Consider the following 26,452-nt stretch of genomic DNA (forward strand, 5'->3'; position numbering starts at 1 on the left):
TTTTTCAATATCCCTATTGTACTAGTTTTGACCATCACCACTGCAACGCATTCCAGGGACCCACTACACTGTGTGACAAAACATAGCACTCTCGTCTCCGCTAAACCTTTATCCTCTCATCTTATTTTGGAGTCCTCTGGTATTCTTGCCCTAGAATATATGTGCTGGTTTTCAACCCAATCTGTACCTCTCCTCATCTCGTGGGCCTCTATTTCAGTCACCTCTCATCCTTCTTTGGTGTCCAGAGAAAAGCCCTAACTCTGCTAACCTTGCCTCATCAGACCTTTTCCAATCCAGCCACCATCCTCGTAAATCTCCTCTGCACTCTCTACAAAGCTTCCACGTCCATCCTGTCATGAGGCAACCAGGAATGCACACAACAGCCAAGTGTAGTCTGACTCAAGATTTAGAGTTCTGCAACTTTACTTCTCCGTTCTTGAACTCAATTCCCCTAATTAATGAAGGCCAGCACACAATACTCCTCCTTAACCAACCTATCAATTTGCGCAGCAAACTTGAGAGATCTATGGAGATGAACCTTAACATTTCTCTGATCTGCCACACTGTTAATAATGCTGCCATTCACCACGAACTCTGCCCTCAAGTACAACCTTCAAAAGTGCATCACTTCACATTTCTCCAGATTGATCACCATCTGCCAATTCTCTATGACAACGTTCTACATTGTCCACAACACCTCTACCTTTGATTCATCCGCTGACGTACCCACCCGTCCATGCCCATCGACATTCATAAAAAAAACCACACAGCAGGGGTCCCAGGACACCGGAGCATTGACCTCCAGGCATCATATGTTCCATATCATCATATAACCATTTACGGAGCGGAAACAGGCCATGTTCCATCTACTACTACTCTCTACTTTCTGCAGGCAAGTGAATTCTGAATCCAAACAACCAAGGCTCCATGGATCCCATGCCTCAGGACGTACTGAATGAGGCCACTGTGGTGACCTAGCCCAAAACCTCAAAAAATATCCAAGTGTAGCACATCCACCCTTTTACCTTCCTCAATTTCCTTCATCACCTCCTTGGAAAACTCAATCATGATCATGGGGCGAGCCCTAGGACTGCGGAGTGGAGGCTTCCCTAAACAAGGAAGGCACTGTTCAATGGAGGAGTAACAAGCCTCCACTCATTCTCCAGCCCTGGCCCACACAAAGACAGGAGTGGGGTTCCATTCACAGTCCAGTGACCCATCATCCATCTCAGCCATTTTTACGGCTCCACTCACCAGGAAGTCCCACCCTCCAAACTCTCCCTCTTTCCCTTTCCACTGCCCATCACACCCACCGCGTCCTCCTCCAGTCAGAGAGAAACTTTCGCTGTCCTGACCATCTCCCGCTTGCTTCCACCGATCCCCTCATAATCCCCCCTTCTCCACCACCAGCATCCTCCAATCACCTGCCAATGCCCTCTCACCCGCCTCCTGTATCACCTGCCAGTCCCCTTTCCCTGTATCGACCAATATCTAGACCGATATGTCGAGGAACCAACTCGGGAGCAGGCCATTTTAGATTGGGTATTATGCAATGATAAGGGGCTAATCGACACTCTTGTTGTGCGAGGCCCTTTGGGTGGGAGTGATCACAATATGATCGAATTCTCACTCGACATGGGGAGTGATGATATTAAAACCGAGACTAAGGTCCTGAATTTAAATAAATGGAACTATGATGGTATGAGACGGGAGTTGAGTAAGATTGATTTGGTGATTTATGAGGGAGTTGACTGTGGATAGGCAATGGAAAGCATTCACAGATCTAATGGAGAAATTGCAAAAATCGTTTCTACCGGTTTGGCATAAAAATAAACCAAAAAAAGTGACTACATATAACCACTTAGAGCACAAAACAGGCCAGTTCAGCCCAACTAGTCCAGGCCTTAGCAAAGTCCCACCCTCCTAGTCCCACTGACCAGCACCAGGTCCATACCCCTCTAGTCCCCTCCTATCCATGTAACGATCCAGTCTTTCCTTAAACGTAACCAATGATCCCGCCTCAACCACGTCTGTTGGAAGCTCATTCCACATCCCCACCACTTTTTGCATAATGAAATTTCCCCACATGCTCCCGTTAAAATTTTCCCCATTCAATCTTCAACCATGCCTTCTCGTTTGAATCTCCCCCACTCTTAATTGAAAAAGCCTATCCACGTTTACTCTGTCTGTCCCTTTTAAAATCTTAAACACCTCGATCAAGTCCCCTCTCAATCTTCTACGCTTCTGAGAAAAAAGCCCCAGTCTGCACAACCTTTCCCTGTAACTCAAACCTTGAAATCCTGTCAACATTCTCGTGAACCTTCTCTGCACTCTCTCTATTTTGTTTATATCTTTCCTATAATTTGGTGACCAAAACTGTACACAGTACTCCAAATTTGGCCTCACCAATGCCTTGTACAATTTCATCATAACCTCCCTACTCTTGAATTCGATACTCCAATTTATGAAGGCCAACATTCCAAATGCCTTCTTCACCACACCATCTACCTGAGTATCAGCCTTGAGGGTACTATTTACCATAACTCCTAAATCCCTTTGTTGCTCTTCACGCCTCAATTGTCTACCATTCAATATATATGACCTATTTAAATTTGCCTTTCCAAAATGCAGCACCTCACATTTATCTGCATTAAATTCCATCAGCCATTTCTCAGCCCACACCTCCAGCCTTCCTAAATCACCTTTTAATCTACGGTAATCTACCTCACTGTCACAACACCACCGACATTTTTGTCATCTGCAAACTTATCCAATTCTCCACCCCTACATCCAGATCGTTTATATATATAACAAATAATAGTGGCCCAGGACCGAACCCTGAGGAACTCCACTACTCACCGGCCTCCAATTGGACAAACAATTTTCTACCACGACTCTCTGACAATTCCCATCCAACCATTCCTGAATCCATTTCACTACCACCTTATTTATACCTAATGCCTCTACCTTTTTTCCTAACCTCCTGTGGGGAACTTTGTCAAAAGCTTTACTAAAGTCCAAATATACAACATCCACCGCTTTCCCTTCATCAACCTTTTTTGTAACCCCCTCGAAGAACGCGAAATGTTTTGTCAAGCATGATCTACCCCGACAAAACCATGCTGATTACGCCCTCACAATCCCTCTTCCTCCAAATAGTTGTAAATACCATCCCTCAGCACACTTTCCATCAACTTGCCCACTACCGACGTCAGACTAACGGGCCTAGAAATCCCAGGTTTACATTTAGACACTTTCTTAAACAGCGGAACAACATGCGCCACCCTCCAATCCTTTGGCACCACCCCCGTGGCCAGTGACATCCTAAATATCTCTGTTAATGGCCCCACTGACCGTCCACTAGCCTCCCTGAGTGTCATAGGGAATATTTTGTCCGGTCCAGGAGATTTATCCACCTTTATCTTTTTTAACACAGCCATCACTACCTCCTCGGTTATGCTTATGTGCTTCATGACCTCCCAACGATTCTTCTTTACTTCAACTGGTTAAACATTTTTTTCCTTCGTGAATGCCGAGGCAAAGAAATCATTCAAAATTTCCCCCATTTCCTCTGACTTCTCACTCAGCCTACCCTCGCTATCTACAAGGGGACCAATTTTATCCTTCACTAATCATTTACTTTTAATGTACTTATAGAAACCCTTTGAATTTATTTTTACTCTGTCAGCCAATACCTCTTCGTGCCTTTTTTTGGCCTTTATAATTTCTTTCTTAAGATTCCTTCTACACTCCTTGTAGTCCTCCTTCAATTTCTCAGCTCCCTGCTCTTTATAGCTCTTGTACTCCTCCCTTTTTCTCCTCACCAAATTTCCAATATTCCTCGAAAACCAAGCCTCCCTATGACTTCCAGCCTTTCCTTTGATCAACACTGGGACATAACTACTCTGTACCCTCAAAATTTCTTATTTGAATATCCTCCATTTTTCATTAACATCCTTACCTGAAAATATCCTGTCCCACTCAATACTCCCCAAATCCCTTCTTATTCCTTCGAAATTTGCTCTTTTGCAATCCAGAACCTCAACTTTAGGCCTCTCCTTGCTCTTCCCTAAAATTACCCTAAAACTTACAGAATTATGATCACTAGACCCAATTGGATCTCCAACATTAATGTCCGCCTCCTGACCTAGCTCGTTCCCTAACAGGAGATCCAGTATTACACTATCCCAAGTCGGTTCTTCTACTAACTGATTTAGAAAACAATCCTGAACACATTTAACGAACTTCAGCCCATCCTGCCCTCTAACCGTATGTGTATCCCAATCAAAGTTAAAATCTCCCATGATCACTAACCTATGATTTTCACACAAATACGTTATCTCCCTACAAATTTGTTCCTCTTATTTTCTTGGCCCATTGGGTGGTCAGTAATACATCCCTGTTAGCACCCTCTTGCCACCTCCACCCCTCAATTCCACCCAAGCAGCCTCAGTGGTCGATCCCTCCATAACATCCTGCCACCTCACGGCAGTAATGTCCTCCTTAACAAGCAGAGCACCTCCTCCTCCTTTTTTTACCCCCTGATTTATCACATCTTAAACAAATGTATCCTGGAATATTAAGTTGCCAGTCCTGCCTCTCCTGTAGCCAGGTCTCACTAATTGCCACAATATCGTGACACCAAGTATCTATCCATGCTCTCAGCTCATCTACCTTGTTCACTATGCTTCTTGCATTAAAATATATGCATCACAGAGAATGACCATCACCTATATTCTCTTTTTTACATTCTACCCTTATCTCCATTCTACCTTTCTTATCTTTTTTATTCCTATCTAGGTGGCCATACTCCCTGGTCACTGCTCTCACACTCTGTTCGCCTCCCCCTGCCAAACTAGTTAAAACCTTCCCCCACAGCTCTAGAAAATCTGCTTGCCAGCACATTGGTCCCCCTCCAGTTCAAGTGGAGTCCGTCCCTCTTGTACAGGTCCGACCTTCCCCAGAAGAGATCCCAATGATCCAGAAATCTTATCCCTTGCCCCCTGCACCATCTCTTTAGCCACGCATTCATCCTCCACATCCTCCTATTTCTACCCTCACTAGCGCGTGGCACGGGCAGCAATCCAGAGATTACTACCTTGGAGGTCCTGTTTTTTAACTTCCTACCAAATTCTACATAATCCTGTTTCAGGACCTCATCCCCACTTCTAACTAAGTCATAGGTCCCCACGTGGACCACGACTTCTGGCTGTTCTCCTTCCCCTTGCAGAATTCTATGTACTAGATCAGAGATATCCCTGACCCTGTCACCAGGAAGGCAACATACCAACCTGGATCCCCGATCTCATCCCACAAACCTTCTATCTGTCCCTCTGACTAATGAATCCCTAACTACAAGAATCCTATCCTTTTCCTTCTTTCCCTTCTGAACCTCAGGGGAAGCCCCTGTGCCAGATACCTGACCCCCACGACTCATCCCTGATAAGCTGTTCCCCCCAGCAGTATCCAAAGCCAAATACATGTTGCTGAGGGGCACTTCCACAGGGGTACTCTGCACTGGCACTCTCCCTCCTTTCCTCACAGTCAACCAATTCCCTGAGTCCTGCCTTCTAGGGGTGACTGTCTCCCTGTAACTCCTCTCTATCACCGCCTCTGCTTCCCTTATGATCCTCAGTTCATCCATTTGCAGCTCAAGCTCCCTAACACGGTCACTCATTATATACAATTGGATGCACCTTTTGCAGATGTAGTCGTCAGGAACAGCTGTGCAGTCTCTGATTTCCCACATCCCACAATTGGAGCACTTAACTACCCCAACTGACTCCATTTCCTCCTTTCTTACTATAATACCCTTGACTAATAAGTTCCTTCTTAGCCCCTGCTCACCGAAGTCCCTCGAGCCAAAGTCCCTACTCCTTCACTGGGCCACTCCTCGAGCCAAAGTCCCCACTCCTTCACTGGGCCACTCCTCGAGCCAAAGTCCCCACTCCTTCACTAGGCCACTCCTCGAGCCAAAGTCCCCACTCCTTCACTGGGCCACTCCTCGAGCCAAAGTCCCCACTCCTTCACTGGGCCACTCCTCGAGCCAAAGTCCCCACTCCTTCACTGGGCCACTCCTCGAGCCAAAGTCCCCACTCCTTCACTGGGACACTCCTCGAGCCAGAGTCCCCACTCCTTCACTGGGTCACTCACTCACTTCGACGCTCCACGCTGGCTGCTCCCTCCTTTTCTACTCCTTTTATTAGCCCCTTACTAATTAACCCGAATTAACTCCCAGCTCCTCCTCCTCCTCCTCTCACCTGACACCAGGCACTGACTCACTGTCTCCTCCAACCCTGAGTTTGACCTGCCTGAACCCAAGTCCCGGTAAGTGCAGCTTTTATTTGACTCACCCTCTGATTCTGTCTCTTGGCTCCTCCTCCTCTCACCTGACACCAGGCACTGACTCACTGTCTCCTCCGACCCCAAGTCTGACCTGACCGTGGATAACAAGGGAAATTGGAGACAGTATTAGGTCCAAAGAGAGAGCATATCCATTGGCCAAAAAATTACCACAACTGAAGACTGGGAGCAGTTCAAGATGCATCAAAGGAGGACAAAGGGATTAATCAAGAGAGCAAAAATAAATTACGAAAGTAAGCTGGCGGCAAATATAAAACCGACTGCAAAAGCTTTTATAAATATGTTAAGAGGAAAAGATTGGTGAAATCCAGAGTAGGTCCTTTGCAGTCGGAATCAGGGGAATATCTAATGGGGAATAAGTAAATTGCAGACCAATTAATTTCTTACTTTAGTTCGGTTTTTACAAGAGAGGATACAAATAATCTCCCAAGGATGTTGGGAAACATAGAGACTAATGCAAGGGAGGAACTGAAAGAAATCAGTATCTCTAAGGACATGGTCTTGGGGAAATTGATGGGATTTTAAGCAGATAAATCCCAAGGGCCTGATAATCTACATCCTAGGGTACTTAAGGAAGTGGACATTCAGATAGCAGATGCTTTAAGAATTATTTTCCAGAACTCGATAGACTCAGGATCAATACCCATGGAGTGGAGGGTAGCTAATGTTACCCCACTATTTAAAAATTGGTGTAGAGAAAAAGCGGGGAATTATAGGTCGGTGAGCCTGACGTCAGTAGTGGGCAAAATCATTGAATCCATTATTAAGGATGTAATAGCGGAGCATAAGACAACAGAGAAGGGATCGGACGGAGTCAACATGGATTTACAAAAGGTAAATCGTGCTTGACAAATCTATTGGAATTCTTTGAGATGGTGACAGGTAAAATAAATGGGGGATAGCCAGTGGATGTGGTGTACCTGGACTTCCAAAAGGCCTTCGGTAAGGTCCCGCATAAACCACTGGCTTCCAAAATCAAGGCTCATGGGATTGGGGGCAAAGTATTGATGTGGATTGAGAACTGTCTGGCAGGTAGAAGACAGAGTTGGGATAAATGGCTCGTTTTCTGAGTGGCATGCGGAGAACAGTGGGGTGCCACAGGGATCTGTACTGGGACCCCATCTGTTCACAATTTACATTAATGATCTGGATGAGGGGATTGGATGTAATATCTCCAAATTTGCAGATGACACTAAGCTAGGAGGGGTTGTGTGCAAGGAAGAGGGGGTCAGGAAGCTCCAGTGTGATTTGGATCAATTGAGGGACTGGTCAGATCCATGGCAAATGCACTACAACGTGGATCAATGTGAGGTTATCCACTTTGGTAATACAAACCGGAGGGCAGATTACTATTTGAATGGCAATAGATTAAGAGATGGGGAATTGCAGAGAGACCTAGGGGTACTTGTACACCAGTATCTGAATGAGAGCATGCAGGTAGAGCAGGCGGTTAAAAAGACAAATGGTATTTTGTCCTCCACATCAAGAGGGTTTTAGTATAGGAACAAGGATATCTTACTGCAGCTGTACAGGGCCTTGGTGAGACCCCACCTGGAGTATTATGTGCAGTTTTGGTCACCTTACCTAAGGAAGGAAGTTCTTGCAATGGAGGGAGTGCAGAGGCGATTCACCAGGCTGATACCTGGAATGGCAGGAATGACTTATGAGGAAAGATTATGCGAATGGGGGTTGTACTCGCTGGAGTTTAGAAGATTGAGAGGGGATCTCATAGAGACATATAAAATTCTGGCAGGACTGGACAGAATGGATGCAGATGGGATGTTTCCAAGGATTGGAAAATCCAGAACCCGGGGCCATGGTTTGAGGATAATAGGCAAACCATTTAGGACCGAGATGAGGAGGAATTTCTTGACCCAGAGGGTGGGGAATCTGTGGAATTCATTGCCACAGAGGGCAGTGGAGGCAGGTTCATTAAATATATTTAAGAGGGAATTAGATCTATTTCTTCAGTATAAGGGTATTAAAGGTTACGGAGAGAAGGCGGGGATGGGGTGCTGAACTTTAAGATCAGCCATGATCTCGTTGAATTGTGGAGCAGGCTCGACGGGTCGAATGACCTACTCCTGCTCTGATGTTTCGATGTTTCTATCCTAACATTTCCCTCCCCCTTCCACCTGTATTCACCAAGCACTTCGCTTGTCCCTTCCCACATATATCCACCAATCAGCTCTCTCACCCTCTCCCACCTTCTGCTGCGGGTCTCATCTGGACAGGCAGGTCTGGGCGTAGGGTAGGGTGAGGTTGGGTCTGACACTCCCCCACCACTCTTGACTCAACATTGCTTACCTTGATCATCTCCACCAGCTGCTCCACCCCACTGTCCCTGGGGAAGATAAGCTGTCCCAATAAGAGCTCAGCCAACACATAGCCAGCTGAAAAGATATCTGCAAGAGAGGAAAGGCCTGGCGTCAATGTCACAGGGTGTCGAGGGACGTGAGAGACAGTGAAGTTGAGTGTGGGGACTGTCCAATTGAACAACCCGGGTGAATGAAGCTCTCTCCGCACCGTCATATCACACACTCTGAGGCACCTCACCCTCCCTTGCCATGGTACCTCTCCCTCCCTCTCCCTAGTCATTCTTACCCTATATAACCATATAACCATATAACCCCTTACAGCACAGAACAGGCCAGTTCAGCCCTACTAGTCCATGCCATAACAAATCCCTACCCTCCTAGTCCCACTGACCAGCGCCCGTCCATACCCCTCCAGTCCTCTCCTATCCATGTAACTATCTAGTCTTTCCTTAAATTAAACCAATAATCCCGCCTCGACCACGTCTATCGGAAGCTCATTCCACATCCCCACAACCCTCTGCGTAAAGAAATTTCCCCTCATGTTCCCCTTATAATTTTCCCCCTTCAATCTTAAACCATGTCCTCTAGTTTGAATCTCCCCTACTCTTAATTGAAAAAACCTATCAACGTTTACTCTGTCTGTCCCTTTTAAAATCTTAAACATCTCTATCTAGTCCCCTCTCAATCTTCTACACTCCAGAGAAAAAAGCCCCAGTCTGCACAACCTTTTCCTGCAACTCAAACCTTGAAATCCTGTCAACATTCTCGTGAACCTTCCCTGCACTCTCTCTATTTTGTTTATATCTTTCCTATAATTTGGTGACCAAAACTGTACACAGTACTCCAAATTTGGCCTCACCAATGCCTTGTACAATGTCATCATAACCTCCCTACTCTTGAATTCAATACTCCGATTTATGAAGGCCAACATTCCAAATGCCTTCGTCACCACACCATCTACCTGAGTATCAGCCCTGAGGGTACTATTTACCATCACTCCTAAATCCCTTTGTAGCTCTGCACATCTCAATAGCTACCATTTAATGCATATGACCTATTTAGATTTGCTTCCACTCTCTGGCACCTCTATCTCTGGCACCTCTCTCATCCTCCCCCTCTCTGGCACCTCTCCCCTCTTTCTCTGGCATATCCCTCATCCCTCTCTATGTCACATCTCTCCCTCGGATAACTCTGCCTCAATCTATCTCTTCCCACCTTGGATGAAGCTTTCTCTGTTTTACATGAGAACACTCAACACGCTCCCCTCCCTCTCTATTTGGGACATCACCATCTCAGTCATCATGGGATACTCTCTCCACCTCAATCTCTATGCCCAACACCCCCCAACCCGTGACATCAATTTCTTACCTAAGGGATAACCCTCTCTCTCTGTGCTGGACAGTTCTGCCTTTTTGCCTCAAGTGACAGGGCTGCCTTCCTAAAGTCTGGTTTATTACTCACCGGTATTTGAGATGTAGTCAGGAGTTCTAAAGATGAGCTCTGGTGCTTGATAATACTGGGGCCAATCAAATCTATGTGGTGGAAAGCAGGGGTGGATCACCGAAAATAGCACCTATGGCAGTGGTGGCCATCCTCTTGCAAGAGCAGGGCTTGATGGTGGCCATATTTTCTGTAGAGAACGAGAGGAAAGACTGAGCGTTTGTGTTCTTTGTACCTTTGATAGTGCCCCCACCCCCACCCATCCAGTGCCGGCCAAGTCATCCCACCGCCCCCAACAACACACCGTCAAACTGTCGGGATTCCATGCCTGGGGGTCGATGAGGGATCAAACGTTCCATGAAGGGGTTGATGGTCTAAAAAATTTGGGGATGTCCTTGAGACACACCAAGAGTCATAGCCTCCAGTCAGAGAGCCAGTCATCCACAACCACCCTCTGGTTTCTCGCACAAAGCTAATGCTGAAACCAACTTACGCATCACCAGAAATACCAAGCAACTGAACCTTCCTCCCATGTGGGAACCTCTTAAATGCTTTACTCAAGTCCATATAGACAAGTCTTCTCTTCATCAATATTCCTAGTATGTGCACAAAGCCGTGATGGCTGGTCCTTATTTGTCCCTAACTGTCAAAATACTTCTATATCCAATCTCTTAGAGCACCTTCTAATGACTTGTTCACTCCTGATATTAGGCTCACCGGCCTATCATTTCCTAGGTTATTTTTGGAGCCTCTTTTTAAACAACGGGACAAGATGAGCTCCCCTCCAATCCTCCGGCACCTCACCTGTGGCTCAGGATGTTATTATATCTATCTGCCAGGGCGCTTGCAATTTCTGCACCAGCCTCCCTCAAATTCCAAGGGAACTGGGGATTTATCCCCCTTGATTCACTTTAAGACTACAAGCACTTCCTCCTCTTTATCTAGGTTCCCTGACCTCACTGCTTATATGCCTCGCTCCCCTAGACTCTGTGCCAGTTTCCTGAGCAAAAAGAGCCTTAAGAAAAAGCTAGAAGATCTCCCCCATCTCTTGTAGCTTCATACATAAGTGATCACTCTGATCTACAAGAGGACCAATTTTGTCCCTCCAGATTTCCCTATTAATTTGGTCCTGCATTTTTTAATCCTCCTCTCAAGATCCTCATTTGCTCCTTGTTGCCTGTATCAGCTGTACACCACTCTCTTCTTTGGAAAATCAAGGTTCCCTCTGCGTGCTAACTTTGCCTTTAATCTTCACATGCAGACCTTGTGTTTCCACTTTGAAAGCCTCCCACTGACTGAACACATTTTCCTGAGAACAAGCTGTTCCAATCCATGCTTTCTAGACCCTTTCTCATTTCCTCAAACTTGCCCTTTCTCCAATTTAGAATCTCAACCCAAAGACCAGGCCAATCCATCTCCATAATAAACTTGAAACAAATCACTGGACCCAAAATATTCCCCCCCCATATACATATGTCCCTCTTGTCTTGTTTGGCAATAGGTGATCCATTACTGCATTCTCTCTGGTTGGTATCTCTATATATCGATTGAAAAACTTTCCTGGACACATTTGACAGACTCCAAGCCATCAGTCCCAGTCAATATGTGGAAAGTTCAAATCTACTATTCCACCCCTATGTTTGGAACATAAGAACATAGGAAATAGGAACAGGAGTAGGCCAAAAATGGCCCATCGAGCCTGCTCCGCCATTCAATACGATCATGGCTGATCTAATTTATGACCTAACTTCACCTTCCTGCCTTCTCCCCATATCCCCTAATTCCTCTATCATGTAAAAATTGATCTAACTGAATTTTAAATATCTTTAATGAGGCAGCCTCAACCACTTCCCTGGTTAGAGAATTCCAAACATGCACTGCACTCTGGGAAAAACTATTTTTCCTCATCTCTGTGCTAAATCTACTCCCCAGAATCTTGAGGCTGTGTCCTCTCGTTTTAGTTTCCCTGGCCAGCTCAAAAAACCTTCCTACATCTATCCTATCCATACCATTCATAATCCTATATGTTTCTATAAGATCTCCTCTCATTCTTCTGAACTCGAGCGAAAACAATCCTCGACGATTTAATCTTTCCTGCAACTCTCTGCTATTTTCTCCAGATTTGCTCCTCTAATTCTCATTTACTGATGGGCAGTCTATAATACAAGCCCATGAGTGTGGTTATCCCTTTCCCGTTTAACAATTCCACCCAGAGACCCTCAATAGACAAGCCCGAGGGTCTGTCCTGTCTTAGCACTGCAATAATATTTCATATGATGTAACGCCACTCCTCTCCCTTTCATTCCTCTCCCTCTATCACATCGGAAACCACTGAAACGTCATGCTGCCAGTACTGGGCTTCCTCCCACCAAGCCTTACTAATGGCTACAGTTTCAAAGTTCCATGTGCCAATCCATGCTCCAAACATCTGCCTTTCTGACAATACCCCTTTCAGTGAAATAGATACACCTGAGAACATTTCCATCAGATACAACCGTTTGATTTCTGAATTGACACAGTCTGGACATCATCTTTTCCCTCCTCCACTCCCCTATCTGCTCTGTCAGTCTGGTTCCAATCTCCTTGCAAATCTAGATTAAACATCACCCATCCCCCACTCCACCAGAGGAACACTAGCAAACCTTCCTGCAAGAATAATCATCTCCCTTAACTTCAGATTAACCGTCCATCAGAACAGGTTCCAACCTCCCTGGAAGACCGCGTGAAATTTGAAACTGGGGTTAGTGGCACCATTAATAGCCCCGGGCGGGCTAACTAGGTTAGTCTGGTCACACTGTGTCTTGGTGCAGGTTCGCTCGACAAGAGGTGGCCCGTTTAGTGTTGCGGTAAGTGCAATGGTGTTACAGAGCCAGCGACCAGGGTATGAATCCTGCTCTGTCTCCCTGGCTTTATGTGGGTTTCCATCAGCTGCATAGTTACCTCCCACCCTTCAAAAACACATCAGGGGTGTAGGTCAATTGGGTGTAATTTGGTCGCAGGGGTTTATTTGATGAATATCAAATAACATTGACATGTGTCAATGCTGCATGAGTAAATTTAAATTTCAGGCTGTCCCATTTCTGAAAAAGTGTTCATCCCCCTCACCTTGAATCTTTTGCCCTGCAAGACCTTCGTGATGGTTATCAGCTCTCCACCATCCACCAGCCAGGCCTGGAACACCACACCGAAAGACCCACTGCTGATAATTTAAACATCTGCGTAGGGCACCTCCTTGATCCAGTGTGGCCACCACTCTTGTGGCCTTATTGCTATCTCCTGTGGGGCAGAAGCAGTAGCATTTACACACCCAGAGAGCACAGAACTGGCCATTTGTCCAACATGGTGTCTATCCTTCCATCGAACTTTCTTCCAAACATCACCTCAATGTCAGAATTGATCCTCTGGTGGTTCGTTCCAGACTCTATTTTTTTTTAAATTTTATTGAAGAGTTTTACAAAACCAAAATATATCTAATCTAAAACTAACCCCTACAAGCCCCCTCCTCCCCCGTCCCCCCTACACCCTCCCCACATCGGAGCCTTTTTTAAAACACAGTAAGACCGATTATGACAGGTTGCTGGATGGTGTGCTATGTTTTTACACCTTTCATCAGAAATAAAACTTTTATTTAACATCTAAACACATACGTTCCAAATACACTGTTGAATAAGTCTCCAAAAATTGTGAAGGAAACCAAATGGCAAAAAGAATAATTGAGTTGATGGGGGGTTTAAATTTGGTTGAAATATGGCGACGGATGAATCCGACTGAGAAGGATTATTCTTTTTATGTAGCTCGTCATGAGTCATCCTCAAGAATAGATTTTTTTGGGAATCAGCTCATTTGCAGGGTAGGATTGAACAAGCTGAGTACAAGAGTAGGATTTTATCAGTCCATTCGTTGTTGTTAATTAAATGTAATGTTGCCAAGATGGTGGGAATTAACTATCGTTGGAGATTTAATGAGATGTTGCTACAAAGCCCTGAATTTATTTTGTATGTCAAAGATCAGATTAAGATTTTTCAGAAACAAACGCGGGATCAGTTCACAGTAAATTTACGTTATGGGGTTCTTTAAAAGGATTCTTACAGGGTCAAGTTATTCGTTACACAGCAAAAGTGAAGAAGCATCTTAAAGCAGAACTTCAAGATTTAGAAAAAGAAATTGCAGTATTGGAGAAGATATTTCAGAAAGATGCAACAGAAGAGAACAAGATACAGTTATCGACATCGAAGCTTCAATTATCATACACAGCAAACTTATCATTATGAAGAACGACTTATACTTTCCAAATGAATACATGATTGAATTTTGTTCTGCCATCTTTGTATACTCAGTTCAACATCATTTTTCCAAGTGACAGCGGGACATTTTCTAGCTACTGCCAACCGTGGACGTATAAATGCAATTTGAGGTTTCTCCAATCGTAAACCTGTCATTATCGTCTTCATATATCCCAATAAACATACCCATGGGTCGACATATAGATCTATTTTCAATAAACCTCTCAAAAAGTTAATTATTTGTTCCCAAAAGAACCTAACTTTTGTACATTCCCATACTGAATCTAAGGAAGTACCTGTCTTTTCACCAAACCGAAAACACCAATCTGACAAACTAAATCCATCTATTTCCAATATTTCAGGACTTTAGTATAACTGATGCAAAACATTATCATAAACCAAACTATATTGAACATTTATTAACTTCATAACACTATCAAGACACATATCAGATCACTCCTCCACAGATATAGGCATATAGAAGCATATATGTTTTAAATATATCCACATTCGTCATCTTTTCTTGTAGTAACATACATTTCTGAAACAAATCCCTTTTTGCCCTTATCAACAATAAATTTCTCAAAGATCATTTAACCAAAATATTCTAACAAATAAATCTTGCACTTGATAATATGCATATAAAGTGTTTGTGATACACCAAACTTCTCTCTAAGTAGAACCATCTCCCTGGGGGGGACAGGGTTCAGAGCCATTCCTTTTGTCCACAACCCTCCTTCTCCAAGAGGGTCAGGTCACCCCTCATTCTCCAGCATGCTCCAAGGGAGATAGAGCATCTGAATTCCTCCCCAACTCCAAAAGCTCAGCAGGACTGAGACCTTCCACAACACAAACGAGACTTCGTCCCCCAAGACATCTCATGGAGTGGAAGGAGCCCCTTGCTTCATTGCTAAACGCTGTTGAGTCGCCACACCATCAACGCTTTCCAGCACCTTGATCTGGGATTGTTGGTGGTGGGATGGGTTGGGGGGGAGGTGGGAAAAGATGGAACAGGTTCTATAATCCAGTGTTGTGGGGTGTGGAAGGGCGATTCTGTCTCACAGTGGGAGAGATCGCATTCTGGGGTTAGGGGAGAGCTCTTTACCATTCCTGTTGGAAGGGCTACCTTCCCTCCCACTCCCGAAAACTGCTCTCCCAAGATACCTCACCCGCGCCCCACGCCAATTCCTCGATCCTTTTTTCATCTCTCACCCAATACCACACTCCCGGTTCCTCAGTGCCTTCCATCCCCTCCCACCCCAGCCCTCCAGCTCAACCCTACTTCTGATCCAATCTCCCTCTGCCTCTGGTGCACCCCCATATTTTCGTTCTGCCCTCCACTCAACCTCCACTGCTACAGACCCCATCCCTGTATCCCTGCCCAAGCCACTGCTCTCTCGCACCTGCCTAGAAATCGCCTTGCATTCAGGATGGAGAGAGGGTGTTAAATGTGGCCTCCATTCTCTCTGGCCACACCGGGTCATGGATGGTGCTGGAGGAGGCTCTGTCCCAGTAGTGGAGCAGGTGACAGGATCTTTATCTCACCCATGGGCCCTGGGCGCTTCCAAACACAACGCCGTTGATCAGAGAGGGTCCCTGGAATGTTCCCTCATGTGGGCCTCATTGCCCTTCCAGGAGAGACATCCTACTTGTGCTGCTCTGGCCTGGTGCAGCTCAGCTATGGCAACACATCAGCAGTTGCCCCACTCTGTGACATCATCTCCCCATCTGTGTCACCTCCCCTCTTTGTGACACCACTAGTGTAATGGCCAGGGACATCCAGCTATTTCAATCCTCCTCAATTTTCCCAAGCAAGGGGTCGGGGGGGAGGGGTAGTTCAACTTGTATAAGTTACTTCAGTTGTTATCTCTTCTACCTCCTTGATATTTGATTCCATTTTGCGGACACTTTAGTTGACTATTTTATTGACATTGCCTGTAATCTCCCTTCATAAGTGACATGATTTTGTATTAATCCCAATTGATCTTATACCCAAAGATCTCCCCATTATCCTCCAGAGTGGAGCACAGCTTGGGCCATGAGTGTGTCAGGTCTGTCAGATCTGTCAGAACATCTCAGCAAATAAATTGAATTTATGCTCTTCCTGCCCTGTTCTGAAAATTTTAATGACTGAATCCTGGCAAATGGCCACGGCTGATGGCCCCATGGCTCAAACAAACTGAGCTGGAGTTAGTGGGAAACCCTGTCTTGCATGATCTTTTCAGTGGGAAGGCTCAGGTAATTTGTCCATTGGCCTCAAACTTAGCCTTGGGCGCAGGTGAAACACCCTTATCCAATGTAGAAAAGTTGGCCACAGCCCCAATTTTCCCAGCACTTAAATAATTCTCCCACTCTAATTTGTGTGAGAAACACAGCTCACTGATTAAATAATTTTGAAGTCAATAGGTGAAGCAATATAACCTTTTTATTCAACGTTCTTGCAAGAGCGGGTCTCCTTCACACTGCTATTCAACAACCTTTTTTTCTACATTTCTTTGTGTTAATAACCACTCCTCCGTTAGTTAAATTGGTTAGTTCACTGAGTAATTGATAAGTACGTTTAACCTATCAAAAGAAGTTCCTCTCCTTGTATTGAAGCCCGCCCTAGTTTCCATCTCCCACTCACCTTATTTCACTACCCCCTACCTTTATTTATTCTCATCCTTATCTGGTATGATGCCCAGTTCTTTTGCAATTTTTTTGGTATCATTTTGGCTTTCTCTGCAATTTTTTGCAGGAAGTGACCTTCCTTGGTATTCTAGCAGACCGCAACCCCCCAACCCCCGCCCTCCCCACAAGGTACGCATCGGCTTTCTCTGGGCAGCCATTATTAACTCTGCAGAAACAGGCCTTTGGCTACTTTCCACAATCCCGCCCCTCCTTTTTTATTTATTCTACTGTTTCTTCATCACTGGAGATAGAACCATAAAATGTCTCCAATTTGGATAACATCATACACGAGTCTCTTCCATTTTCTAAAGCTTTTACTGTCAAGTAGATACAGATTATCCCGTGTTGACCCATCTTCTATGTCCCTTAAGGGCATTTGTTTCATAATTGCAGTTTCAATAAGCCGCTGTGTAAGCCCGCGCACACAGGGCATATATAATACATCATCCCACACCAGTTAGTACTCCTACCTCCAGTATTAAGGAGGGCAGTATGGAGACGATTACTCCCTCCCATTTTCCAAAGTACAACTCCAGCCACCCAGTTAGTGAGGTGCCCACCCCTCAGCCAGGGTGGAGAGGCACTGCTACACTTTTGTAATAGTTCCATCTGGGCTGGATCATGTGGGATAAAAGTACACCAATTTCCACTTAGCATTACACAGTCTCCTCCGTTCTCTGCTCAGACCATATCTAGCGCTATTCTGTTTCCCCATGCCACGCGACTGGTGGCATCCAATTGATCAAATATCCCCTTTACAGCATCCAGGATATAATTTATGAACCATTGTTAATTGTAGTAAATATAGTTTATCCAGTCCACGTTTTTTTATGAATAGTTTCCCACCAAAAGATAGTTAACTCAAACTCTGCTGCTATCTGATTGCGTGCGTTAAATTTATTAGGTACTCCCCTTGGCACCCCAATTGAATCAATACAAATTTGGTTACATAAAGACGTTCCCAGGAACTCCCTCTTACTTCTCTTTATCCCTATTACCTTCTCCCATTCTAATTCCAAGGTGAAGGGTATGGCCAATTGACTGATTGCACAGTTACCCTTCCAGTTGGGAGGAAGAATCAGTCTCAGGATCCTGCCTCTGCTCAACCACCATAGATCCATTCGAGGTACATTCAAGGCTGAGTAGTGCCCTCCCCTCTCCTCTGTCACATCTCGTACCTTTATACATATTGTAGATTTCCTACATTCCTCGTGAACTATCTTCCTTTTGTCTAGAAATTCAGGCGGTGTGATTTCCTGACACAGCCGAGAATGCCAGCGGAATCCGGACATCCTTCTTCAGAGCAGGAGGGAAATCAGGGACAGAGATTTACAGGACTGGTTACCCCAGGCCATTTTATCCTGATACAAGGCCATCGTTCACCTCATTCCTTGTCTGTCTTTATCCCAACCCAGCGGAAATGGAATCACCTGTGCTATAAGTGCATGCATAGCAATTGCTCTTTTTTAAACCCTTCACTGTATATTTTAACTATTCTACCCAGACATTTGTATCGCCATAACTTGTCTCAATCGTCTGTCTAAGGTCCTCTACCTCCACTATCTTTACTACTTTCAGATCATTGGATGGAGTATAGGGTTTCTCGCTGGGCATTATTGTGAAGGTACGATCAGTTGGATTAGTCTTGGATCCTTCTACGATTATTCTAAATCAACACGCCAACGGGTCCTTTCCCCTGATGTTTATACCCATTCCAAATTGATTTCTCATCTACCCCTTTTGAGTAGGTTTTTCCATTGATTTCCTCAATCCCTGAGGTTTGTTTAATGGTCATATGGATAGGATTACACTCTTTGTTCCTGCAGTTAATGGCAAAGTGTCCTCTCCAGATTGATATCTGACATTTTAGTACCAGATCTTGTACCAGCCGTCCAGCACCGGGTCTGGGTGGTCCACCATGCATCACACCAATAGGGACAGAGTCTATTAAGACACATATGTTTCTCCTGAACACTATGTCATCTCTGACTCTCAACCCCACCACATTTTATTAAGCTACAAGCATGACATTGAATCACCTGCAGTTTCGAACTCTCGGGGATGGTCATGGTGAACTTTACTGGCCCTGAAGGCTTGAGGGTGGATTCTAATCCTCTCCCTATTGGGGTATGAATCTCATTGGACCCACTCTGGTTTCCAATGACCAACGCTGTCCACCATATCCACCACCATCTCATGTTCCTTACTACCGAAGGAGGAGGGTTGTACATCGCTATTAAATTATCTTTCACAAACTAGTCCAAGTCCTGCTCTAATGACCATCAATGTCTTTTCAGCTGGTTCTTGAGCAGGTCTTTGGTGGGATGTATCTGCCAAGTTGGCGGCTCAGCAGTGGTGTCCACCAGTCCTTTCTCTCTGGTGTGAATTGTCCACCATATTTTGGCAGTTCTTATCGCCGGCTCAATGGTCAGGAGGGTTAGAAATGGTCCTACCCAACTTGGCTGAAGCTTGGAGTCCCTCCATACCTTCACCAGAACCCAATCACCTGCTTGTATTTGGTGGACAGCAAATTCGAGTGGAGGTATCTGGGCCAAAAGACCCTTCTTCCTAAGAACTAATAAAGAAGAAGCAAGAGCCGAGACATCATTCTTTAGAAATTGGTCAGTGACTTCTACAGTTGGCAATTTCCCTTCTCTTCCCAAAAATGACACTCTGAAAAGCATCTCATAGGGGTCAATCCGACATCCCTTTCAGGTGACCTTTGGATTCGCAGTCAGACTATAGTCATTTTGTCCACAGTAACTTTGTTTCTAGCACAAATTTGGACAATTGTTTATTCAATGTCTGATTCTTTCATTCTCACTGCCCTGAGGAAGGGGGATACCATGGGATATGAAAATCACATTTTATTTCTATCTTTTGCTTTATTTCTTGGTATCTTAGAGGTGAAGTGACTTCCTTGGTCAAAGTCTATGTTTCCCACCAGCCCATAGGGTGGTATAATGTGCTCTAAAATAATCTATGATACTCCCTATGAAATGGCCAAGGCCATTGGGAATGCTTCTACCCATCATGTCAGGTGACCAACTGGTACTAAAAGGTACTTTTGCCTGCCTATCTGAGGTCGATCGGTAAAGTCTACCTGTATACTCTGGAAGGGCCTTCTACCAGTTCCCCTTCCTCCCCTTTGGGATACCCTTAGTATCTTTGTGCTAACTTTTTGACAAGTTAGTCACCCTGCACAGATCTGTTTGGCCATGGTGTATACGCCCTTGCATCCCAATTTCCTCAATACTATATCGCACGTCGCTTGTCCTCCCCAGTGACTCCCTTGGTGCAGGGTTGTTTCTCATGATGGGTTTATTTACTAACTCTCTTCCATTTGGGAGAATCCACTTTCGTTCTTCAGTGTTTACTGCCCCCATTCCACAGAATTCCTCCACTTCCTCTTTAGTAAATATTGTTTTAGCTTGTTCACAACCCACAGTGGGAACCAACACGTATAACCATATAACAATTTCAGCACGGAAACAGGCCAATTTGTCCCTTCTAGTCACACTGATCCATGTACCCTCCTCTAATCCCACTTACCAGCACTCTGCCCATATCCTTCCATCTCCCTCCCATCCATATACTTATCCAACTCTTTCATAAATGAGAAAATTGACCCTGACTCCACCACCTTTCCCGGAAGCCCATTCCACGCAGTAACCACTGGCTGAGTAAAGAAGTTCCCCCTCATGTTACTCCTAAACCTTTGCTCGTCAACTCTCAACTCATGACCTCTTGTATCCTTCTCTCCTCCTCTCAATGGGAAAAGCCTTTCCACATCAACTCGATCTATTCCTCTCATTATTTTAAACAACTCTATCAAATCCTCTCTCAGCCTTCAAGTCATTAAGGTTGTCCATTGTCACCAGCCTTGTTTGCATTGGTCAGTGAACCATTAGCTCAGGCAACTCGACAGAATGACAAGGTTAAATGGATAGGAATTGCAGATGATGAATATGAGATTAATTTATTCACTGATCTATTGATTTATTTGACACATCCTTTGAAATATTTAAGAATGTTTAATTACATTTGGGGAGATATCTGGGTAGAAGGTGAATAGAGATAAAAGTGAAATATTGCCGATTTTGGAAGGGGATTATAAGGAGTGTAAAAATATTATAAAATTATGATAGTCTGATAAAATTAAATATTTAGGGGTAACTGTGAATGCAAATTATCAATCTTTATATATTTTAAATTATGTACCTTTATTGAAAAAGATTTAAATGGATTTGATTAAATGGAAGGATCTTCCATTAACGTTAATGGGTCAAGTAAATTGTATTAAAATGAATACTTTTCTTCGTATTCAATACTTATTTCAGTCAACTCCATGTTCACTTTCAAAGGGTTTATTTTCAGGATTTGAATAAGGTGGTGAGGAAAGTTTTATGAAAGGGAAAATTAGCTCGAGTGGCCTGACAGAAATTGACATGGAAATATGCACTAGGTAGACTCCAGTTGCCTCATTTTCAAAAGTATTATGAAGCTGCACAGTTGAAGTTTGTTAGTGGAATGATGGATATTAATCAGCCTCCTAGTCGGGCCAAGGTAGAGTTAGCCTGCATTTCTGAATTTGATCTACACCAGTTTATATACAAGTGGAATTTGAATTTATTGCAGGGATAGGATATGCCAGTATTAAAACATTTGTTGAAGATATGGGATAAAAGAAATGATGTTATAGGAACAAAGGGTAAATGATCAATTCAAACTCCGTTACATCAGCTTATTCCTTTTTCAAGGTTTCATAGGTATTTAAAGATATGGTATTTTCAGGGCATAAAAGTGATTCAGGATTGTTTTGAAGAGGGACAGTTTCTTTCTATAAATCAATTGAGGGAGAAATTTGGGACACCAGTAAATCCTTTATTTGTGTATTACCAACTTAGAGCTTTGATAAGAGATCATTATGGTAAGCAGATGAGTTTACCTAAGTTAATGTAATTGGAATCTTTGATTTCCTTTAAACCAACGAGAGGTTTTATTTCAAATATCTATCAATTGTTACAGGAAACTATGTAAAACCCGAATTTGGAGAAATCTAGAAATAAATGGGAAAGCGATTTAACTTATGCTATACATCAAGAGGATTGGGAGGTTATATGTCATGAAGCGATAACTAAACTGACTAAGGTAAGATATGGTTTGGTTAATTATAATTTTTTGCATCAGTTATACTGGACTCCTGAGAAATTGAAAAACTACAGATTTAGTCATTCAGATTTTTTAGAAGTGGGTCAAGTACTTAAACTTTTTTGCATGCAGTTTGGTCTTGAGATAGAGTACAAGCATTTTGGGAAAAGTTAGGTTGGTTTTGGAGAAATGATTGAAAATTAAATTACCATTCGATCCAGAGATTTTCTGTTGGGTGATATAGTTTGTTTGACTGGCTTAGGGTTGGATAAGTTTCAAATAGCATTTGTACGTTTGGCGTTATCTGTGCCACAAAAATGTGTAGCAATTACTTGGAAAGCCAATGCAGAGATTAATATAGTGGGATGGCAGAATGAATTAAGATCTTGTATTTATATGGAGAAAATAGCAATTTACAAAATAATTTCTCTATTTTTATTAAAATGTGATCATTCTATTTCGAATATATGGGTTTGGAAATATCTTAAAAGTGTGAATATGTTTTATGTTTTTTGGCTCACATTGAGGGGGCTTGCTGAAGGGGTGGGAAGGGGGGTTTACTAGATGTATAAAAACCTTTTTTCCTGTTGCTATTGATTTCATCTTGTTCTTAAAAGTTTTTTTTTAAAGGTGAGCTGGGTCCTCCACTCAATCATCATGTTTGGACAACTGTGGGCACAAAAGTGCAGGGATACTTAGTTCACTAACCTGCCCATTTACCCACGAGGCATGAACATCACCGCGAGAAGCATGTAAGGGTTACCATACTCATCGCATGCAAAGAAGGATCCAGCTTGCTCCTCTGTCTTTTTGTATGGGGGGGTGCAAGCACACGTGCATCATGCGTGTGGCCAGGGCAACGCACAAACACATCCAAGAATCTGCAACTTAACAAATAAAGTGGACTGTACCTGTGGACATGGGCATGCGAGATGACAAAAAAACAAAAAGTCAGGGCTCTAACTCACCAGAACTTGTGGTCAACAACCACTTGGAGAACTACAGAGTGTCACCCTTTGGAATGTAGGAGGCCGTTGGGTCCATGCTGGGTGTAATAATGGGAATCTTTGACCCAGCAATGGCGCCAGCACACATTGGGTAGCACCTTTCTGCAAAGCCATCAATTGTCTCCTGGAGGAGTGTTCCACTTGGCAGGGAGATTAAATGCTTACCGAGGACACCCTTCCAGGATCCTGTCACCTGCCGTACCACCATGCACACAAGTGCTGACACCTATCCCGAGGATGGCACTGATGGATCAATACTCACAAGAAGTTGCATACCACCTCAGAGCCACAGCCAGTCGAATTCCCTGCTCCAATAGATGCTGCGCATCTGGTCTATGTGGATGCAGATAAGGTTCGATGAGCTTCAGCATGTTGTTGGTGCCACGCGTCATACGGAAATGTCTCCTCCACTCGTCATCGTCAAATTTGGTGAGAATGTTACTCCAGAATGCAGCCCCCTGAGATCTGTGCAACCTCCATTAAGACCGATTTGTTATCACGGCTAATTGACTGACAAGCAGCACTCGCCTCCGTCTGCGGCACCTACACTTTGCAAGCCTTTCCACCTCGAACTACCGCACTCTGGCCTACAATCTTTGCAGGGATCATACACTAATCTCACTTATGCACTGTTCAGACCACATTGAGCTGAGAAGAACCTCAACGTATTTCATGGTCTCAATGTAGCACATCTCATCCTGGACACTGACACAGGCTGCCAACATCCCCATAAGCATTTCTCTTCACTCCTCCATGATCCTCATCTAATGTTCCTTCCAGCTTCAGCCACGATGCACTGCAAATGACATCAAGGCAGCATGGTTTTGACTAGGCCACAGTCAACAGGAGCCTGCATTTGCTCGGACACAGCTCTCCATCTGCCTGCATATTCAGGTGACAGAAAGGCATCTCCTCTGTGGCCACCTGAACATCCCAGCTGCACCCACCCAGCCGTGTCTCCCAGCGCATTTTATGCGTCCATGCACCTGAAATATTCGAGATGAATTTTCTCCTGCCACCTGCTAGACTAGTCCTCACACATGAGCAGATAAGTAGATCCCTGAGATGGAGGTAGTAGGCCTTCCAAGCCACAAGGTGGTACGTGCTGGAATCGGGAATTCAAAACAGCAAAGTCCCCCACCTTGAATTTCAGGTACATTAAGACTTTAGAGCATTGACCCAGCAAGCAGGTTCTTGCCCAGAAATCAACATTCCGTTTAACACGAAGCCAGGTAAAATGTTCCTTAACTAGTTTGATTGATGCTCTTCTACCAGGTAGAGAGATAGTGAAGAGAAAATTCTCCCACACAAATGGCCTAGGCCTTCTTGTGGAAAGCAAAATCACAGACCAACTTTTCACTAGATTCATCCAGGGTCACATCTTGAAGATGGAGACCAGAGTTGATCTGGTGACACCGGATAAGATCGGGATCAATGCACCGTGCATGAGCCATGGCAGTAAAATCAATGGCAGTAGATGTCTGTAATGTTGCACCTGGAGATGACACCAGCCACAGCATTCACTTTTCCTCAGATGTGCTGTATGTCCGATGAAAATTGTTGGATGAAGTCCAAGTGCCGAATCTCTATGGGCAAGTAGAGATGTGTGCTTGTTCTTGCAGTATGTGTAAGAGGCTGGTGGTCTGTATAAATGGTAAAAGGATGACGTTCCAATAAAAACCTGAAATACTGGATTGGAGATTGTGCCTCATGAGGGAATTACAAAGAAACTTATTTGTAAATTGGATCTTCTACTTCAGGAGGAATCACCAAAACAAGATTTGAATAAATCAGAAGATGGGAATTGGATTTGGGAACTGATATTGGTCCTTTTTGCTGGTCTGACATTTCTTGGGTCAGGAAGATGGATATAATTAATGCTTTTTTATAGATTAGTTAATCATGAATTTATTTATCAATTATATTTAATGCCATATAAATTAATTTATTCCACATTTTTCAAATTTATATTTCAGATGTGGCACAGAAATTCTTACGTTTATACATTGTACCGGGTCATGTACCAAGGTAACATCAATTTGGAAAGATGTGGGCAAGTTTTTGGAACAACACCTGAGATTTTTCTTTTGGGAAATGTATATGATTTGGAACCCCAATTCAAGTTCTCAAAAAATCTATTATTTTTTTTAAGTTGCACTGGCGGCGGCCAGGAGATGTATAGCAATTACATGGAAATCTGAATCTCATCTTAAAATTGATTGTTGGAACGAGATGCAAAATTGTATTCACTTAGCAAAGGTGACTAATAATATAGAAATGGGAATGAAACATACCATATTTAGATATTATGGGTTTGGATAGCTAATGTTTACTCTTCTACACCCTACATTTCCTTTAATCTCAATGGTTGATCCTTATCATGTTTGTTTTATTCTACTACTTTATTAATATCCTGTCTTTCTTTTTGGGAGGGTAGGGCATGGAGGGGGGTATTTATTATAGTCGATTTGCACATATAATCTATATTCTTTTTTCTTGTCTACGTTTTTTCTCTTCTCACTTTTATGTACAGTACCACCATTTATTTTTCATTCTATTTTAATAATTATAAGTATTAATTCAATTCAATTCTATGATTATATTGCACTGTATACAAAACAATAAATATATATTTTTAAAACTGAAATGTTTCACTGCAAGATAGATAGCTAATAGTCTTCGCACAAAGGTATTATAATTTGCCTGAACCGGTGAGAGCTTGTCTGAAAAAAAACACCAGAGACTCCAAATTCCCTCAGCCTCGTCGTTCTAACACTGATCACACAACACTAACAGATGCATCTGTGGTGAGAGAGCAAGGCATTGGGCTTCTGATGTACGAGCATAGTGGCATTGTAAGAACAGTTTTCACATCATGGAAAGCAGACATAGCATTGTCTCCCAAAGTTAAGGGCTTTTTTTGGAAACGGACATCAGATCCCTTTAGTAGTTCAGTAAGAGGTCATAGGGATACTGCGGCATTCACCAGGAAACAGCAATAAAAATTCATCATGCCGAAAAGAAATCACAACTGGCCAAACGTAACAGGTGTAGGAAATTCTCAAATTCCACTCACTTTCGATTCATCAGGAAAAATACCATGTTGCGTAACTCTATGTCCCAACAAGAGAAGATCAGCAGGCCTCAAAACACTTGAATGGGATTGATCACGATGCCAAATTCCTCAAGTCTCTGGAACCATGAGAAAAGGTGGCACTAA

Source organism: Narcine bancroftii, unplaced genomic scaffold, assembly GCF_036971445.1.
Source record: "Narcine bancroftii isolate sNarBan1 unplaced genomic scaffold, sNarBan1.hap1 Scaffold_623, whole genome shotgun sequence".
NCBI lineage: Eukaryota > Metazoa > Chordata > Chondrichthyes > Torpediniformes > Narcinidae > Narcine > Narcine bancroftii.